The sequence below is a fragment of the Meriones unguiculatus genome, chromosome 7 (genome assembly GCF_030254825.1).
Source record: "Meriones unguiculatus strain TT.TT164.6M chromosome 7, Bangor_MerUng_6.1, whole genome shotgun sequence".
Taxonomy (NCBI): domain Eukaryota; kingdom Metazoa; phylum Chordata; class Mammalia; order Rodentia; family Muridae; genus Meriones; species Meriones unguiculatus.
Genome location: NC_083355.1, coordinates 62,901,267 through 62,922,412, shown reverse-complemented (window position 1 = coordinate 62,922,412; position 21,146 = coordinate 62,901,267).

Genomic DNA, 21,146 nt, shown 5'->3' with positions numbered 1-21,146 from the left:
GAGAAGAACCTTGACCTTCACCACCCACAGTGTTCCCAAAAGACTGCAACTCCATTGGTCATACCAACTTCCTCCACACCTCACCACCACATTCATTAAAGCTCATTCATTAAATCTAAAGAGGCCACAGTTCCTCTCCTTAGCACATCATGGCTACACTTTCAATAAAAACTTACAAGGCATAATAAAGAGAAAACAAAAGTTTTAAGAGAGAAATGTCAAAGATGGCAGATGTGGTGGGCTATTGGAATGGGACTTTTTTTAAAGACAATAATTGCTAAGAGCTTTCACGGATAAAGGTTAATATAAAAGAGAAGAAGAATAATTTCAGCAGAAAGACCAAACTATGAATAAATTTTTAAAAAGTCTAGAGATGAAATCACCATAAAAACAAAACCTTGGGGCCATGGTTAAGAGCACTGACTTCTTTTAGAAATAAAACAAAATTTCAGGTTGCACTTGTAAGAATCTAATTAAAATTATTGCACTGTCAAGGAGTTTCCTGCACCCTGTTTCTTCCATAGCGCTGTGAGAACAGGGATAAGAAGACTCCAGGGCTGATGAAGGAAATCATTTCATCAGATAGGAAGCAAGGAGAATAGTCCTTACGGAACAATTTTAGGAGGAATTATTTTTAGGTATGCCATGTTAATTGGTAATTACAAAACTTGGTTAGAATAACCTTCCAATTTCTTTATACTCTTCCATATTTTCTGTTATGGTTGCCACTGACAACAATTCAAGAACCAGCTCTTGCTTCCTAAGGATGAGGATATTCTACAGATCCAACATACCAAATAGATTAGAAAGTACAAATGGATAGAATGGAAAGACAGTTTGGGGAAAACTCTTTCCATTTAACAAAATGAAATGAATAGTGTTTCTAGATAAATAAAAAGAAAATAGTGTTTCTGTGGCAATGATTATTTCCTACATGTTGGTATGTTTTCTTTAGTAAGTTAAACTGACACACATTTTCCAAAAGACGCAAAAGTGGTCGGCCAAATCAAGAACTAGTTTCACTGGTTGCTCTCTGAAAGTCAAAGCAATTAAGATTGGTGTTTCCAGGGGAACTCCTCTTTCCTCATGTGGTTTGGCATAGAACATTGTCCTGTCCACATTCCCAAAGGATAAAGCCAAGAAAAACTTCCCATACTTCTATCATGTTTTTAAATCTACATGCTTACTTCAATGCCATTCATGTCAAAATTTCTTTAGGTCTTGTTTATAGGACATCTAGAAACATTGGTAAAGAATGCCACCTGAAATGGCTGATTCTAAAGCTTTGTCTTCTCAACCCAAATTAAGAGGAGCACACACATACACACACACACACACACACACACACACACACACACCTAGAATGTGAAATCTTTATCACATTTCTTGATGTGTCCCACAGTTTCCCAATATTAAACACTGCATATACCCAAAATAAGTATCAGATTTTGGCATTACAAAATTTGCCATTGCCAGATGGAGAACTTTACATTTTTTTCCCCCTAAGGGAGCAGCTAATGTAAACTGTCTAGCCTTGACATTTCTGAAGGTAAATATTAGGTACCTTTAGAGATGATCCTGTTGGAGGAAACTTACCAGGACACTCTTTAAGTCCCTTACATAAATATTCTCTTATGGAGCTACAGTGCAGAGGCTGTTCTGATTCTGTTCTGTATAAGCACCTTCTGTTCAGGATGTGTACATACAAATTGTGTAGGTTAAGTAATAAGGATGGTAAGTACAAAAAACTACATTTCTTTTTCCAAAACATGTTAGTTTTCTTCTTGGGCTGTGTCAATGTAATTAAATTTAGTCAGTCTCCTTGTATTTAAACCATTTATTCTAAGTAATTCTCTCCCTCACACTTTGCTTTCTCCTTTACTGGTATACTTTGTTTTCCTAAGCACAGCCAATGCAAGAAAAGAGTGAGAAACAGACCATAAATTCTGAAGGACTTTTTCAGCTCCGGCTTTTAATGAGAGGTTTGTTTGTTACATGGGCCACTGCAGAAAACAGGACATTTTAAACATACTCAATACACATCTGTTTTTTGTCCCCAGTCTTCTTTTCAACTTCACCCAACTTTATTCATTCTGCAAACTCCCTTCCCCAACCAATAAGCACCTCTCTGTAAGGACGGTGAAGTTACAGTTCACATAAAGCCTGAAGGCAGCCTGGCCTACCTTCACCACTTGTCATAACAGAAACACATTTTTTTTTTTTTCTTATACACAGACGCACAAAAGAAGTACAAAGAGAAATCTCACAGGACAAAGCAGCTAGGATATTTACCGAAAGTTGCACATTTACTGCACTTTTTATCTTTTCCACGAACTGAAAGTGTAGGGTCTCTCAGATACTTGCCTGCAGGGAGCAGCCCTGTTTCATCTGAAACACCCTGCTGAGTGCCATGGTGCCCAAGCACTTGAATAACTACTGTTTGTTCCTCAGAATGAGACTCTGAATTCACTCCATTATTTGTTGGTGCCAGGGGTGAGGCTCAAGAAAGACCAGGGGGCTAACAAGGCATTTGAAATCAAAAGATGGCTCCCTAAAATACAGCACTTGTTTGTTTTATTTTTATTTTATCTTATCTTTTGGAAAAAAAAATGACTTGGTCGTGAGCTAAAGGATGAGTCAGCCCTGGCTCCTTCCTTGCTACTGGTGGATTCTTGAAAGTTCTAAAATTACCTACCATAGAGGGCTGTTGAAAGACTCTACCCAGCAAAGTATGGAAGGAGTTGCTGAGACTCAAAGCCAAACTTTGGGCAGAGTGCAGGGAATCTTATGAAAGAAGGGGGAGATAGAAAGATGTTGAGGGGACAGGAGCTCCACAAGGAGAGCAACAGATCAAAAAATTCTGGGCACAGGGGTCTTTTCTGAGACTGATACTCCAACCAAGGATCATGCATGGAGATAACCTATAACCCCTTCACAGGCATAGCTCATGGCAGCTCAGTCTCCAAGTGGGTTCACTAGTAATGGGAACAGGGACTGTCTCTGACATGAACTCAGTGGCTGGCTCTTTGATCACCTCTCCCTGAGAGGGGAGCAGCCTTACCAGGAAGGCTGGTACTGCACTTTTTATGTTTTCAAAGAACTGAAAGTGTAGGGTCCCTCAGATATCAGAGGAGGAAAATGCAGCCAGTCCTGATGAGACCTGATAGGCTAGGGTCAGGTGGAAGAGGAGGAGGACCTCCCCTATCAGTGAACTTGGGGAGGGGCTTTCCGAGGAGATGAAGGAGGGACGGTGGGATTGGGAGGGGACAAGGGAGGGAGATACAGCTGGGATACAAAGTGAATAAATTGTAATTTATAAAAATACAAATAAATTTTTAAAAAGTGAAAAATAAAAGAAAGTTCTAAAGGAGACTGGACACTCAACTAGTTGCTTAGGCCCTATGAATTGGATGAGTTCATTCCAGAATCCAACACCCCCTCACACACACACACACACACACAAACACCCACACACACACACTGAGCTAACCAGTTGTGCTTATGGGGACACAAATAAAAATGTACAAATCCCCATGCAAGCACCTGGGTGTGAGGATTTTTCAGCATCCCTTGGCTAATTTATTTTATGTGCATGGGTGTTTCTTTGTTGTTTGTTTTTCTGCATGTGCGTCTCTACATCGCATGAGTACCTCATGCCCACGGAGACCCTGAGTCGTTTAAAAGAGCATCCAGTGCGGCTCTTAACCGGCAAGCCATCTCTCCACTCCCATTTCACACTTTTTGTTGTTGCTGTTTCAAACTTATTTTAATTCACACTTTTGATGTGGGACTTTTGTTTTAAGATTCCAAATGTGTGCTATTTTCTGTTCTCTGTAATTTGAGATGGCTGTCTCTGTCTTGGAAAACATCCGGTCTACTTCACAGTGACCAACAAGCAGGACCAGAATGTATCCTAGCGTGGCCGCGGTAATGACTGAGTGGAAGAGACGGAATTTAATTCTTTCCTTTGGTTAATTTTAACCTTTGGTTGAGTCTGAGCTTACAGCAAAGCCTCTGAGTTTAATGAGTGTATGAATCAGTCGGTATCTAGTTTTTGAAAATACAGATTCTCATTCAATAAACAGGGGAAGGGGGCAAGATTCCGCATTTCTAACAGATCAACGTGGAATGTCACAAATCGACAGGCGCATTTGTGAAGGGAAACAAATGATATTAGGAGAGCTGTGCCTAAAACATCTTTTGGTCGGTTGAGGTGCCAGGGGAGGAAGGGCTAACAGACTACCCAATGCCAGCAGAGGGCAGCAGAGGGCAAGGTAAAGTGCACTGGCTCCCACAAGCAGAGCTAGCCCCAGCAGCGCTCAAAAACAAGGAGGTCCTGAGGCGGTGGGGACAGGAATATGTTCGCGTGGACCAGCATGTACTCCTGAAGACAGCCCTTTCTGGCAAGAGAAAGAAGACCACGGAGGCAGGAGAGCCAGTTCAGATAGGATACCAAGGGTAGTCAGCGAATCTGACAGCCTCTATTCTCTGTATCCGGAAAACAAAAGGAAGTCAGAGTGGTGATCTCTGTAGGTGTTCCCAAACTTCTGTCTTGTGAGTCAGTGCTACTTGCTAAGACTTGGGGGGTGGGGGGAGGAACTAGAGGATTCCATGTCCGTAACATTTGTTTCCCTTTACGAGTAAAGCATGTACAGTCAGTCAGAGGAAGAGCAGAGTGCCTAGAGAGGTGGCTGACCAGGAGGGAGGTGCGGACCCTCATGGGGAGGCTTAAGACTGGGTTGGCTTGCAACTCAGTGGAGGCTGTGAGTCTCTCGGAATTTTAAGATGTGCTATCAAAGCTTACCTGCAAAAAGAAAAAAAAAATTAAAAGTCAAATAAGGCTTAAATGCCCATAACCAAAACATCAGCCCTTCTCCCAACCTTTATCTTCCCCTCCACAAGGAACGTTGCTTCTAAAGACTTTGGCTGTTCTGCTTTGCATTTGCACTCATGCTCACCAGCGCGTGTGGTAAACCTCCGTGTTATTGATTTTTATCATTGCTGAAAAGCAACATTTTAAGAGAGCAGGGTTTCTTTGGGCTCTGTCTAAGAAGGGACAGTGCAGTTCGTCCCGGTAGGGAGGGCATGGTGACGGGAACTAGAGGCAGCCATTACGTTCTGTCTGCAGTTGGGAAGGAGAAATGGGGAGAGGTGACGCAGTACTTCCAGAAAATCCACCTTGAGGTTTCACAGCCTGCCAAACAACGCCATCAGCTGGAGACCAAGTGTTTAAACACAGGAGCCAACGGCGGACTGTTCAAATGCAAACCACAACAGCTCCAATTCACTAGCTATCAACATTTTACTATCATGAACTATTCCTTCAATTATACTAACCCTTCTATTTCATTACTCCTTGAACATAATTTATCTTGTTTTAGATTATAGTTTTGTTCACAACCTATACATTATGACTATGTAAATGTTATTCATCACTAGATCAAGTTACATGTAAGCAATATCACAATGATAATATTTAGGTTGCCTACAATGTTCTGCTTATGAGGGAAGTAATAATTGTGTTTTCACCACTTTATTAAAATAAATAAACCCAGCACAATCCCTAACTACATTCTAAATATTTCTTCCTCCTTTTACCCACAGATAAGTTCAGTCCTCACCCCTCAACAAGAAGAACAACTTTTCTTTGCAACAGATGGCGGACACTACAGAAAACTATGATCAATCAAAATGCAGTGTGTGGAGCCCTGTCCCAATGGACACATCCACAAAACACTCCCGAAACTAAGGCTCAGGGCACACAGTGGAAAAAAAAGAGAAAGATTACTAGAGCAAGAGGATCAGGGAGTTTGCTGTGAGACTGTCTCCTGGTAATACCAGAAACTGCTCCCCTAAAGTCTCACCAGTATGACTGCCTAAACATGAACTGCACAAGAAACACACCAGTAAACATGCCAAAGTGAACCAGTCACCTCAGCCTTACACAAAGACCTACAGGCAACTAAGGAATGTGAAGAGCAGGAGAAAACAGTCTTCCCCAGAGGAGAGCACACCGACTGGCTAGCCAGCACTACATCACTCCCAAAGCATACATACAGCTATTAGACCACGCAGGATTTATTTGGATTACATATATGTATATTCCAAAATAGGCACAGTCTCCCAGAGATCTCTCCTGGAGACTCATAAGATGGGTGCCTCTTAAGCATTGGCCTGGCTGTGACTGCATGCCCAAACTTCTCCTGAAATATTTTAATTATGTTATGCCCTTAGTTTTTTGCTAGCACGTTGCTCTTGGATGAACTGATGTGTTTCTCATTTTTCTAACGTATGGATTGTCTTTTAATTTGAATACCCACAGGATTATTATGTTTAATAAAACATGTTTTAATTTGGCCAGGTGTGGTGGTGCATGCCTTTAATCCCAGCATGCAGGAGGCACAGGCAGGCAGATCTCTGTGAGTCTGAGGCCAGCATGATCTACAGTGAGAGTGCCAGGACAGCCAGAGCTGTTATACAGAGAAACCCTGCCTCAAAAAACAAACAAACAAAACCTCCAAAAACAAACAAACAAACAAAAACCAAACCAAAGCAAACCAATGTGTCTTAGTTTGGTTTTAGTCACCTTGCAAGGCAGCGTCTGGAGAGACGCACAGGAATATGGTATCTGGTTCTGCCTCTATAAAACTTCCAGACGTTAACCTTGATGCTGACATTTTCATCTGTGTTATTGGGCCTGTGGTTTGAGACGGTGCCCGCCTAGTCTCGTTGTCAGACATTTAAGATGGAGGGAGTCCATGACACCAGGCTTACACAACCTGTTCTGAACCTCAGGCTCTGTACTTGAAACAGGATAAAGAAAAGGCTGCGCTGGTAAGGTGAGGCAATGCGGAAGTTACCCACACATGAGATCGCCTCTGCGATTTGAGCTGTGAGATGGCAGGCCATTGTTCGCTATTTCAAAGTAGAATTATGAAATGTGCGAAACTGTAATTTTATATGTTAGCAGTCGTGTTTTCACCTAACAAGTTTTTCTGTCTTTTTCCACCAGAAAGTAACTTTCAAAGATGCAGCGATTTTGACCTTTTTTCTTTCAGTAGCTGCCTGGTACAGAGCCTGGCACATCATAGGCCCTTAACAAATATATACTTGAGAAACGAATTGATGTGCTAACTTTTCCTTAAAGCATACTCCATAAAGAATAGGGAAAATGTATAATGACTAAAGAATGATGAGATTTGCTGGATTGAGCCTGTGTAACATGTTCCGCCCAGCTATTTTCCCCAACATTTCCCTCTGCTTTGCTTCTGGCTCAAAACAGCACTGAGCACCCATGCGACAGAGGAGGAAACCATCAGCACTACCAGTGGCCCAAACTGACAAAAACACGGCAGAGCTGACCTGCAGATGTCTGTCCTCCAGACTATATTAGGGAAAACTTGCAATAGTGGGAGAGCTCTTGGGTCCAGCACAAGGAGTCTCAAAATCAATCTACTCGCCTCTCCTCTCCCTTCCCCTCCCCACCCCTCCCTGTCACCCCTTCCCTCCCTGCCCCTCTCCTTTTCTCCTCTCCTCTCCCCTCCCCTCCTCTCTTCACCTCTCTTCTCCCCCTCCCCCCTTCCCTCTCCTCCACTTCCCTCCCCTCTCCCTTCCTCCCCTCTCTCCTCTTCCCCTCCTTTCTTCTCCCTTTTCTCCTAATCTCTCTGTCCCTATTGTTCTCTGTCTCTGTCTTTGTCTGTCTCTGTCTGTCTCTGTCTGTCTCTGTCTCACTCTCTCTGAATGTTTTTACATAAACTGACTGTTCTAATGGAGCAATCTATCAAGTATCTTGCCTGCTGCAGTGGGAGGGCTGAGGGCAGAGCCCCGCTCCTCCTCCATAGCTATTTCTTTTAAGAGGATAACAAAGAAGCCTGCAGTGATGACACTCAGTGAAGAAACAAATAATAGTGTGTGGCTTAGGGTGGCCTCCTCTTCACTTGGGGTGTGCATGGCTCTGCGTGTTTAAATAGCCAACTCTTCCATTACTGAGAGGCCCCTGCTGCATGGCTTTGGTGAGCGCAGGTGGAACAATGAGCAGATTAATGAGGACAAGTTTGGTCTCTACAGGTTTTCTCCCTCTGCACTAATGGAGGGCTGTCAAAACCACCAATTTGCTTCAACGCCACACAATACTTGATAAATGAGTAACATTTATATCATGAGAGCTATGGGGTGGGGCAAAGGGTGCAGGAGGAGGTGAGAAGTTACCAAATGCTCACATGCACACTCATATTTTGGCCTTCGCTCATAAAATTCACGACAGCACAATGACAGGGTGCAGGTGTAGTTTAACCCTTTTGGCTTGTGCCAGAAGTTTAAATTCTTTGGAAAGAAGAAAGGATTTAACCTAAACTACAAACACTTTAATCAAGTGGCTTTCTTCAGATGCCATGAAAGCATTTTGAAACATTCAAGTAAAGAAAAAAAATATCCCTATTTCTGAAAATATAACCTCTTAAACACTAAAGACCTGCCAGACCAAGTCCCATCAAGTAACAAGGCACAGTAAGAAGCTTAAAAGGGGTTAGGATTAAGTTACATTTGTATGAATAAGCGTGTTTTTGTTGTTCACAGCTCAATCCCTAAATGATCCTAACTCGTGTATGGAAGGTGTATCTTCGTCAAAATACCGTTGGGTTCTCAGTGTGGGTTCCTAGGAACCAAACATTTCCCAGTTCTTCATAGACAAATAACTAATGAACAACCGTAATTCAGATTCTACATGCCCTTAACACAGCCTTCTGTAGAAAGCCTCTTCTTCTAGCCTGATGCTTCCGCATCTCCATGGAACTGTCTACCCAGAAATGGGAGGTCTTTGCCTGTTTACACCACAAGCTCACAGATGCTCCCCCTGCAGGCTTTTTCTGAGGAGACAGCATTCCCAGAAATCTTCTTGTCTTTGTGCTCTCTATAGCCAGGCTGCTAAATCTGCAAGATGTGCAAGGTTGCAAAAGAGGCGTGACATTCATCAAGTAAGAAGCTAGCAGGTTTACTAGCATAGAGGCAAAAGGAGGCTCACGCCAGCACCCTGTCACACTGTTCACTGGGTCCTAACACCGGCCAGCTTGTGCCCTTCATGAAAGTGCCTGCATCTGCTCCTCTCTCTGCCTCAAGTCTAGATGGCAGCTCTGGGCATGGAGTGTGCAGCTCTCTTCCATCATCCAAACAGGTGTAGACATCCTCTTTCCAAGGAAGGTTGGAGTCTCCATTCAAACTGACTCTTCTGGGGCCTTCTCTACCATTTTGCCAACCATGCCAGGGTGTATTCTGGGGCCCTGAAACTAAGTAATCTCAGATCATTCTCTTCCTTTTGTCTCCCACCTAGGCAGGCTCCAGATTTCGCAACATTCTCCTTCACATAATTTTGTGTTGGCCTTTCCTTCTGTTTACCAATAGCTCTCTCCCTCATACCCTGTGCTTGACATTAGTAAGTCTTTTAAAATGTAAGTATTGTTCTTTCTATTTCTTAGAGAACATCATGAACATATCCTAATCATATCTACCTGCAGTCTTCCCTTCAGCTTCTCCCAGGCCACCCCCCCCAACACACACACACTGTGTGTGTGTTTTAGAAAAGACTATACAAGTAGATGTCTTGTTCCTCTGGCTCTTACGACGTTCCCATCCCCTTTCCCCGATATTCCCTGAGCCTTAAGTGCAGGGGTTGGTTAATTTTCTCGGCATTTTCACCAGTTATGCTTTTCTATAATGATCTCTGTTACAAAAAGAAACTTATTTGTTAGGAAGTGAGTGCTACACTTTCCTGTGGCTATAGAGCTAAGTATTTAAGAAGCAGTTTAAATTTCGTACTTGTTCAGGAAACTGGCAGTGGTAGGTTCTCCTTTAAGTTCCATGGCCTAACTAGCCACAGGTAGTTGGTTTAAATTACAGTATTAGGCAATGAACTCCCTCTTTACATCCAAATAGGTGACTATTGGTTACCTCTGGGTATAAGTGCCACTATTGCACCTTTCATGAATGTCCTGCCAATGTTGTGATTTGTTGGGGCTGCAGATGAATAGGACTCCTGATTGCTTTTCTCTGTTGACAGCTTGCATGACCATCATCTTAATCAAGCTCCTTGAGGTTACTCAGTAATTACAGCCACTCTTTGCTAATTTTTCCTAAAGACTTTAGCAAAATAATAATCCTTTCCTTGAATATATGGACTTGTTTTTGTTGTATATGGCTTTCATTTTACCCCATGAATCAAGTATTATGATGGAAAGCCTGAGCTAATGAACTCATCAACCAGAAATCATAGTCCTTTGCACAATGCTTAAATAACTTTTGTGACCCTATTCTCATGACTTTCTTTGAGTCTAAGTTCCATCATCTGTAAAATGTGAGGAAGGTCTTCCTCAGAGGACTGTTGTAAGGAGAAAAGAATGAATATAAAGTAATTTTGAAATATAAACATATAAAAACTCAAGAACTCCTTTTTAGAACTCAGTACATTCACAATCAGCTGCCTCTGGCTTTTCAACCAATTCTTTTAATTTTTGATTAATTTCTCAGATTATTCCCTCTTCCGGTTCTCCCTCTTCAACTCATCAACCTGTATCTTATTCTTAAAATAAGTCTTTAACTTCTAGATAATAATAGTCTCTTTAACAGATAACCCAAAATGCCAGAGCTTAATGCAAGAGGAGGTTATTTCCTAGCTGGGTGTGTGGTAAATGCCCATAACCTCCACACTCAAGAGATTAAGGCAAGAGAAGAGGGTCAAAGTTCAAGATCTGCCTGGACCATATCGTGAGGTTAAACAAGCCCAGATTTAGGGAAAGTCTGTCTCAAACATGTGAAAGAGAAAGAGAGAGAGAGAATTTCTTGCCCACTTAAAATTCAATACAAACATTTGTACTTGACAAGCTGTCTTCCAAGCAATGACTAAGAAATTCATGAGCCTTCCAACTTATGCCTCCACATTAACATGTGGCTTTCAGGATCACTCCAATGAAGACAGTCATGTGCAATGGCATATGCAAGGTTGTCAGATGCACGAGGGAGTCCAATGGCAAAAATACAGGTTTGGTAAAAAGCTGGATATTTTGTGCCACCAGTAAAACACACAGACTCAATATACTTTTCCAATCATATATACTTCAAAGACCAGGATAAATCATTACTATCAGGTTATATCTTCTCATTGTAAAGTCCTTTCAAACAGGCTCTGATGATTTTGGTCTCCACACTCCCAGAACATCCTGATTCCATTACACTTGGACTCACTGGCTGTCCTTTTAAGTCACAGAGGTATTTCTTAGACTCGTTTCTTCCCAGGCTCTCTGACATTTAAATCTGAAAGCGCTTTTCATGAGTAAATGCGCTCATGCATTGCTGGCCCTGACTTCAGACTTTCTTCATTCTCCTCCTGCCTCTTATAAGATCTACTCCTGGGTCAGTTCTTTCATCCACTGAGTAACTGTGAGAGTCACTCCTCTTCAAAATGGTCTTCCTTCCATTTCAAATCTGACATGCCTTCCCATCTAAATCCTGGATCAATCACTCACCCTTTCTCCACAGCCATTATCCTAGGTATTTGCGGGAGTTTTGTGGTAACTTGTCTCCAAAGATCAAACAAATCTCTTCCCTCCAGGGTGAACCAGCTCTTGGAATCCACACTCCTGATAGTCACCTTCCCCCTGCAATGTGGTCTGGCTTGTTACTGAGTTAAGTGGCAGAAGTTTTCACTGCTGTAAGATTTCCTAGGCTGAGGGTCTGAAGGATCTGGGATGCTTCCACTTTTGTTTGAGAGTGAGAGAGAGAACATTCTTAGAGGACTTGCCCGCCATGCTGTGAGACACTCAGGACTCATGGCAATCTGCTTGTCATCCCTCCCTGTGCCCCAGGCAACAAGCAGCATCAATCGCTAACCATATGAGGAAGGCCAATAGTTCTGCCAGATATTGCCAGCCCCAGCTACCAACTGGCTGAAATTACTTTTGAGAACTTGAGAAAGCTGCCCATCTGAGCCCCATCAATACTTAAAACTAATAACTTAAAACTCATGATAATAATAATTATTAATATGGTAATTAACTAATGATAATATTTTCTTCTATATTACTATGGTTTAATATGATTCCTTATACCATGATCGGTATCTGTAATAATGTAACTGATTATATTGTTCTTCCAAGTAATTTTCTCAGTAAATGTATTTCCTAGTTGAAGGGAAAAGAACCCAGTCTTTCTAGCTAAAGACATTGACACCATTATGTTTCTTTCCTTCTCTACCTTGTCACCCATCGAATACAAACTCGGTCATTGTAGACTCTGAAAGTTGTATTCTCACCATGCTTGTTTCTTCAGTATACAGACTTGATAAATTATTTATGAATAAATCACTGAATAGCTGAATTATTATGGATTACAAAATTAATTTCAATATGTATACTATAAGTCTTAGTAATAGTTCTTGTTAGCAATTCAATGATAGTACAGGAATGGCTGTCATTGAGTGCGCAGGTGCTAGATGCCATATTTATAGTCATTTTAACTCTCATAGTAACATGAATATGTGCTTCATAATTCACTGTTTATAAAAAGAATAAACTGGTATTGAGTAGTCAAATTCCTTACTAAGCATCCCAATGTAAACATTTTTATTCAAGATTCTGTTTTTAAACTTTTTTGGTATTTTTTTCAAATAAAATTTGTTTATATTTTCAGTGTTTCCCTTCTCCATTTTCTTTTTCCCTCTCCCATAAAAATTCATATTAGGGCAACCTCACTGCAGATACCTGGGAGGCTATAGTCAGCCTTCAAAATCTAACCTAAAATCCAACAGGTCTATGCGTTGGACCTCAGACAGAGATCTTCCAGCTCCTAAAGCTTCTTAAAGTGCTGAGTCAAGCTGTTTGATATGAAAATTTTAGTTGTGACATGGAATTTAATAGAGTAGTATTTGTTTGTAACTAGAAATCCATATAATTGATGAAGTCTTTTCCAAAGAATTGATATAAAAGTTAAGATATCAAGGTTGTAAACAGCAGAAATGTTTACAAAATTCTGTTCACTATATAGCATCTTGATTAATGTGGCTTGGTAAAAGTCACGAAATACGGATTCTGCTTATATGGCAATACGAATTCTATTAACTTCTGTGTCTTCTTCATTGCTTCTAGATATAAATGGAAAAAAATTAAAGTATACTTTGGAGATAGCAGACAATTAAGGAACTGGATTCAATTGCAATTGTTCAAGTAAGTTTAAAGTATTTTAAAAAGCTGTCCAAATTCCTTATACCTACCTTCAATTTTAAATTAAATTTCACTACCATCTCCTCTCTTCTTCCTGGGAAAGCCTTAGCTGCCCAAGGTTCTGGGACAATTTGGAAATCTCTACTCTGAAACCTCTGGTGAAGCCCCAAACCTTATTCTCCCTCTACTCCAGGCAGCCCAGCCAGGAAAGCTTCCCGGTTCTACAAAGGCAGCCCAGCTGGCTCAGCCCGTCCTTTTGAACAGGCACAAACCTCACTTTTCGTTCCGCTGCTGACAGCACGGAACGGTGTAAACTCAAGTCTCCTTCACAGTTATTCATGCAGCTCAGCTTCTGCCCTGTGGACGTTCCCAAGCAGATGTGCGAGTGCCCAGAGACAATTAAATGATGATTCATCCTCCAGAACGCCTGCTAAGGCAGGCTGCCTGGCTGCGAGAGAAAACATTTCAGCAGTAGCTGATCTTTTCCGTTGGTTGAGGACCAAGTCAGACTAGGCATGGCTTTGAAGTTATTTCTGTCTCGGTGGATTAGAGGTATCAAAAGAAGCAGCTCCACAAACCTTTCAACAAATATTTACAGTTCTGCACTAAACAACCTCCACTATACTTTAACCTTTCCTGCTTTGTGAGACGCTTGCCAGCCTCCTCGCCGAATTCACGCACTTGCCAGCATTAGGAAAGAGGGCAGAAGCGCAAAAGAAATGAAGTGCAGAGCACTGAGGCATCACTTCTCACTGCGGAGAAGGGAACCTAGCTGCAGAGGTGATTTCCCCTTGACTCTACCTCCGTCCCACAGGGCCTCTGGCAGACAGGCCTCCGTCCCACTGGCTCAGAGGGACACTGGCTGCCCTGAAGCCAAGGTTTTTAAAGGTGGCAAAGAGTGGCTCCGAGCCAGCCAGGAAGGACACCAAATGCCTGCAAACACTGATTGGGTGAACAATGACTTTTTAAAGCCCCATTCCTTGGACGTTTGTAAATGGAAATGCTTATTATTGTTTGCGTCTAACGCGATGAAGGAATTAGTTGAATGGAAGCCTTTGACCACTCTTTCCTATTTTTAAGACTCCATGTTGTGAGCAGAAAGAAACCGTAATATCCATAGAGAATAAAAGGATGAGAGAAAGAATTCAGGTGGGCTACCGCTGTCAGTGGGCTGAGAAGAAAACAATCCAGTCCCTCTCTTCTGTCCTGTTCCTCGGGAGCCCGCTTCACTCATTGAAGAAATCAAGCCCATCAAATACAAATAAAGGAGCAGAAAACATCCGTGGGCACCCCAGGGACTTTGCTTAGCCACAGAGAAGTCACCCAAATAAGGCAGAGCTAGAGAGTAAGCCATGCCATCTGATGACGTAATAACCGGTGGGGGGTTTCTAAGTAACATGGTATCCAGGGACCTTCAGAATTTTCTGAGTCTGAATAATCAGATCAATGACAGAGACAAGAGCCAGCATTACACACGCCACACTTAACATGCCATCTTCTGTTACCTCAAGCTGGTGGGACTCAGAAACACAGACTAGAAGTAGATGAACTCAGTGATTCGGTGGCAACTGTCTTGTGTATTTCATTCATTCCATTCTTTCATTCATGAATTTGTTCATACACTCTGCCAATGTTTATTTTCTACGTAATGGGTTAAGTGTAAAATACATTATTTTATTGCTAATATATAAAATATTAATTATATTAATTTAAAATAAACTTTAATTTAGTATAAAAATTAATTGAGCATAAGTCCTACTTTTACCCTGATCGTTACATGTGCAAGTTTCTGTAATGCAGGTTAGAAAGAGATGTTGGCTTATTTCGTTGCAGATATAGTCTGCCCTAGTCACACAGAAAAGAAGAGATCTCCCTAATGAAAGAATTTAAAACATGAGTGCATGAGCTCAAGGCAGATAAAATCACCGTGAAGACAGAATGGGAGAAACTGGGCATGTTCTTTTAAAACGATGAGGTTTGTTGAGATGGATGAGCTAGTGAGGGAGCATGTGCTCCCAAGCCCAACAACCAGACCTCAAACCCTGCCACCAAGTAGGGAGAGACTCTGCCAGTTGTCCTTTGACCTCCACATAGTCCACATCACCACTCCTACACACAGACACAGAGACATACACATACACACTCACATATACACATGCACAGGCATACGCACATGCATACACATACAATAAGTAAACAATCAATTGATCGATCAATAAATGGATTAATATGACTTTCAGAGGAGGACTACGGTACTCCCTGATGGAAGTGTGTAGGGTACTGCGTAAAGCAAGGTCAGAGAGCGAAACAGTGGGGGAGTGAAGGGCTGAGGGTCTCTGTTCCAAGAGTCTAACGTTTAGGTTATGAAAAAATGGGAGTTCATGAAAGACCCCTTCACGAAATATGACGGCCATGTTAGAAAGATCAGCCTGACTTAGTAGCCAAGACAGCTTTTGTCTACAGTGCTACAGTCACAATCAAGCATTATAGTAACGCCTACAAATAGAAATCTCCAGTAAGTAAACACACAGTAAACACACAGTAAACCCCATAGATTGTTTGTTTGTTTGTTCCACTTTGCATGTATGGGTGTTTGCCTGAATGTGTGTCTGTGCACCACATGCATGCAATGTCCACAGAGGCCAGAAGAGGACAACAGATCTCTGGGGATTGGAGTTGCAGATAACCATCTGCAACTGAGGTGCCCTGTGGGTTCAGGGAATTAAACCTGGGTTTTTTGAAAGAGCAGACAGTGTCCTTAACTGCTGAAGTATCTCTCAAGCCCTAAGATCATCTAGTTTTTAATTCCAGATATATTTCCTCCCATTACCCAGAATCCTCTCTTGGGCTACCAGATTTGCTACCTGAAAAATTCATGTAAACATCCATCTCACTTGTTCATACTTATTGAGATCTGCCTTCTGGAGAAAGGAAGAGGACAGACTGCATCTCTTACCAGAGGCACTTCCTCCAGCCTTTCTGACTGGCTCACCTAGGAAGGATCTTTCCTAACCCACAATCCCAGTCATAGATTCTTAGGTTACTAAAATATTTTACAAAGCTCTTAGTACACAGGTAGTGTTTTCCTTGATTATAATATAATAATGGCAATAGTAGCATGCAGACATGGTGAGTTTCGTTTTGAGGCATAGAACCCATGATAGCATCAAAATTGTTTGTCTTACACACTTTGATAATATGCAGTGAGAACAATGGTCACAATTCCACTAAACATCTTTAACACTGGAATTTGATCTTTCTACTGGAACAAAACAGTTCCATGTCACTAGAGCAGCTCATGACATTTTCTTTAATTTCAGAATTTCAAAACCTAAAAATGATTTAAAAATCAAATGTAGTATAATTTTCTGTAGCACCTAATTTTTTTGAGATTCATGCTTTCTTCTTTCTTTTTATTAATTATTACTATTTATTACAATTTATTCACTTTGTATCCCAGCTGTAGCCCCCTCCCTTGTCTCCTGCCATTCCCACCCTCTCTCCCTCATCTCCTCCCATGCCTCCCTCCCAGTCCACTGATAGGGGAGGTCCTCCATCTTACCCTAGCCTATCAGGTCTCATCAGGACTGGCTGCATTGTCTTCCTTTGTGGCCTGGAAAGGCTGCACCCCCTAGGGGGAGGTGATCAGAGAGCCAGCCACTAATTTCATGTCTGAGACAGCCCCTGCTCCCCTTACTAGGGACCCCACCTGGAGACTGAGTCTGAGCAGGGATTTTAGGTCCTTTCTATGCATGGTCTTTGGTATCAGCCTAATTTTTAAATCTTTTTTGTTTGTGTTCCTTATTCTTCTTCCTTCTCCACCCCTATCTGTTCCAACACCCCAACACCCAGTAGGAAAGAAAGAAGGCTAGTGGGGAGAAGGGGCATAGTTTTTCTTAGCTCCTTCCTGCTGGTTAGGGAAGTAATTTCTTGGGGCAAGTCCAATCTTCATTTCAGGATATCGCCAGCTTCTTTTTGTCAAACTGCATCAACAGCAACCAGGAACAGCAGGGGAAGCAGCAGGGGAAGCAGCAGCCTCCTCCTTCTTTCCTGAAGCTCCACCCCCTCCCCCCATTCCTTAACCCTCTCCAGCTCTCAAAGTCCTCAGAATTAAACTGTCTGCAGCTTTCGAAAACCATGCCCCTCAGAACACAAGACAATCATGGTTAACAGCCGTGGAAAAATTAAAGCAGCCCCATACACCTGGGATTAAAACAAAAACCTGTTTCCATAACATGACCGAGTTTTTACAGACACCCAAACTTCCACTACAATTTTCTATTTAAAAAAAAAATCAGAACACGCGTTTTCATTTTATTAATTTTTTAGGAAAAATGTACTAGCAAAATGAGGAAAAATAAATACTTCGACCATACCATTCAAAGACAGTATGTTTTAATAAAGTTATAACAGTTTCATATACACGTACCACAATTCTTTTCATTTATATCCTTTTGTGCATTTAGATTGATTGAATCTTTTATTTTTAAAAGCATAGTTTTGATGCTGATATCACATAATTTGCTTAAACTTTCTATTATTTCTGTAGAAAAGAAGTAGAGAAGGCTAGTTCCTCAACCAGAGAACAGGCATACTTTAAAGGCTTTTGAGGAATGTTTACAACTTTCCCAAAAATCATAAGCCAATTTTGTATCTTTCCTCAAACAAATGAAAGCGATTATTTCTTTAAAAAGCAAATATCATAATTTCATTATTTGCTAATGAAGATATAGCTCATTTACTTAAATTTGTACTTAATCATTGATAGCGATCATTTTACATACATATAATTTGAAATTTTTTCTTTTTTAATTATTTTCTATTTTATATAAAAATACACACTTGTAGTTTCTTTGAGACAGGGTCTCATGTAACGCAGACTAACCCTTACCTTCCAAATGCTTCCTTGCCCTGCAAAATACACATTTTAATATCTGTTATGTTTTCTTTTTTTTTTTTTGTAGAGCATTGATATAGAAAAGTTAAATTTAGACAAAGTTCATCTACCTTTCTGTTTCCAAAACTCTGGGTTTATTGTCAACTAAAGAAAAAAAAAAGCATGGCATCTTCAAGATTATAATGAAAGTGACCAAACTTTGCCATGCTATGGTCAGGGATTTGGCGCCTAGATATTTTTAGTCCCTGGGTAAGTTGCTGTGGGTTGTACTGAAACAGGAGTGGCTTTTCCCCATATGATCTGCAAATAACTACCCAGTTGTCCCAACGCTGCTCAGCCAGACTTCCCACTGTTCCTCCACTGGATTATGCAGCAATTTGTGTAGGCAAAGGGAATCTGACCTGCGCTTTCCGTTCTGTTACTTATCAAGATTCTATTCCTTGGCTGGTAGTGGGCTCTTTATAAGTCACATCCTGTAAAGAAAGGTTGGTATGATGCTTTATTCTGTTTGGTGTTTGTCTCATGTGTCTCTATTTAGTTTTCAATAAACCTTGACAACATCCAGCCGTCTATACAAGCGTAGAGGATGACAAAGGAAGCGCCCACAGATCAATCACCCAGATTTTGAATTTTTAGTATTAGCAAAATGGCTGCTGTCTTTGTGTATGTTCCCAGTTTCTCCTCAATAAAAGGAGCTGACTGCTGTCCTATCACTGTCCTTAGTATTTGTCACCCTCTGCACCCTGACTACGTAGGCATGTGCTTCTTAATAATGTCTGCTATTAACATTTTTGGAATTTCTTATTGACGTCATGGTGTTAACATCGTTTCCTACTTTTATTGTTGTTGCCTACCATTATGTCTGTGATGCGTATGTGACTGATGTAGGTAGCGTTGGTTCCTGCCTTCATTGCCTCAGAATACCCCACTAAAGAAGGGGGTATATCGTTGATGAGTACTTTTGTCTGTGTCTGTAAACCTGTGTAGAGGCTCCTCATGAGTAAAAGCGCTGGGTTGTGAACAGAACACACCTTTGACCTTCGGTGTTGTCCAGTTGCTCCCTGGAGCACCCGAACCTTTGCTTCCTTACTACGTGTCCACCTTCCACAATCTCCACTTTAATATGCTCAAGCTCAGCTTTTTCCAATCTGAACAATTTATTTTCTAAGTAAAGTTTTAAAATTCATTACCAGGTTCTAAAATCTTTAAGGCATTGAGCTTTTCAATAGAAATTTTTAACTTCACATATTAATTTGGAAGAATCAGCATCTGTATACTATAAACTCTTCTCATTTCAGAATGTGACCTTTCTAAACCTTTTGCCTTGTCATAAAGTTTTGCACTTTATCACAGCAATGACTACTTCTTAAGCTAATTCATATGCATTGCATATTTTGTTGCTATTGTGAATGAATTTTTTTTCAAAAGGATGGTTTTTAAAACCAAAAATTTACTTTATTCTTCTATTGACACTGAATTTAAGCAGATTAGTGCCCCTAAAAGATGAAAAATATGTTAAGAACAAATAACTGCACACATCCATAGCATTATCTAAAATGTCAAATGAAAGGTCAGCACTAAAATTAAATTTTAGCACCATTATAAACACTGCTGGTCCCTTTCATTTGATCCAACCCACTCTCTAGTTCTGTTTTTTCTAAGCCTCTTTTCAGTGGCCCCTCCTGACAGGTTGGTCACATGAATTGATCCAGGATATAGAGAAATTTGTAGAAAGTAGGCTATTAGAACACTCCCCTCCAGGCATTTGGTACCACCTTGTAATATCTTAACAAGTTTCCCTAGCAGTTGACAAAATGTTACTAAACCCTTAACTTTAATCATAAGTTCAAAACTCACTTCTGACCCTAGCTTTGTACTTAAAAAAAAAAAAAAACTTTTATTCACTTTTTATTTTATATACATTAGTGTTTTGCTTGTGTATTTATCTGTGTGAGAGTGTTGGATCCCCAGCAGCTGGAGCTACAGACAGTTAGGAGTTGCCTTGTAGGTGCTGGGAATTGAACCCCTGGAAGAGCAGCCAGTGGGTGCTCTTAACCACTGAGCCATCTCTCCACCCCCCCACCCCCAGTGTTGTACTTTTATGTCTTATCATACATCTGGCCATTAATGTAAGTTATCAACCACCTATAATGAGCCAAGGACTGTTTTCAGTATTCTTAAGTGCAGGGAAGAATCTGAACAGACCCCAAGACATTGTTCTTGTAGTCAAGAAACATGTATCTTTGCTGATAAGATGGTTAATGAGCACAAAGAATGAAAGAGTTTACTAGATACAAAGAGTATTCTTGTTTTATACAACTCCCATAGTATATGATAGATGAAATATATAAATAGATAATGATATATAGATGATATATAGATAGATGATAAATATAATATGATATAATTTGATATGATATAGTTCTTTAGATAGCACATAGGTATGCAGATAAGCACTGTTAGAGCTCTGAGAGATATGTAAAACACTAGAGACATTTAAGATTGTGCTTTATTCTTTGAGTTGGAAAAATATAAAATAGTCTTCCATTATCATAACTGGGCAGAAGATCTAACACACTGCTACTGTGCTAGGTAATAGACAGGTACAGAGGATGTCATGTCCCTGTAGGCTATGAGTATTCATTCTCTCCTGCCATCCCTACTCATTGTCTCTTACTTCCTCTGTACCCTGGCTGTGGTTTGCCCTGGACAGCACTTTCTTACTCCCTCATCCTCCCTCCATGCCTTACACCATCACAAAATGCTGAATTTCAACGCCATTTAAGCAGTCTTTGGAATGAAACTGATTTTCAGAACTTTCAAAGGAGTAAGAGGAAAAGTCCTGAACCCTATGAATCCTGGATACCTGGAATTATTTTCACTATTGTGTTCTAAATAATGATGATAATGATAATAACTCCCCTCCCACACACACACTTTTTTAGGATGACACTTGGGTAACATCCAGTAAAGAAGGATTAGTACGTTCTTTGCCTTGCTTTGTAGAGGGCATTAGTAAATATCTAAAACACAAAAGATATATG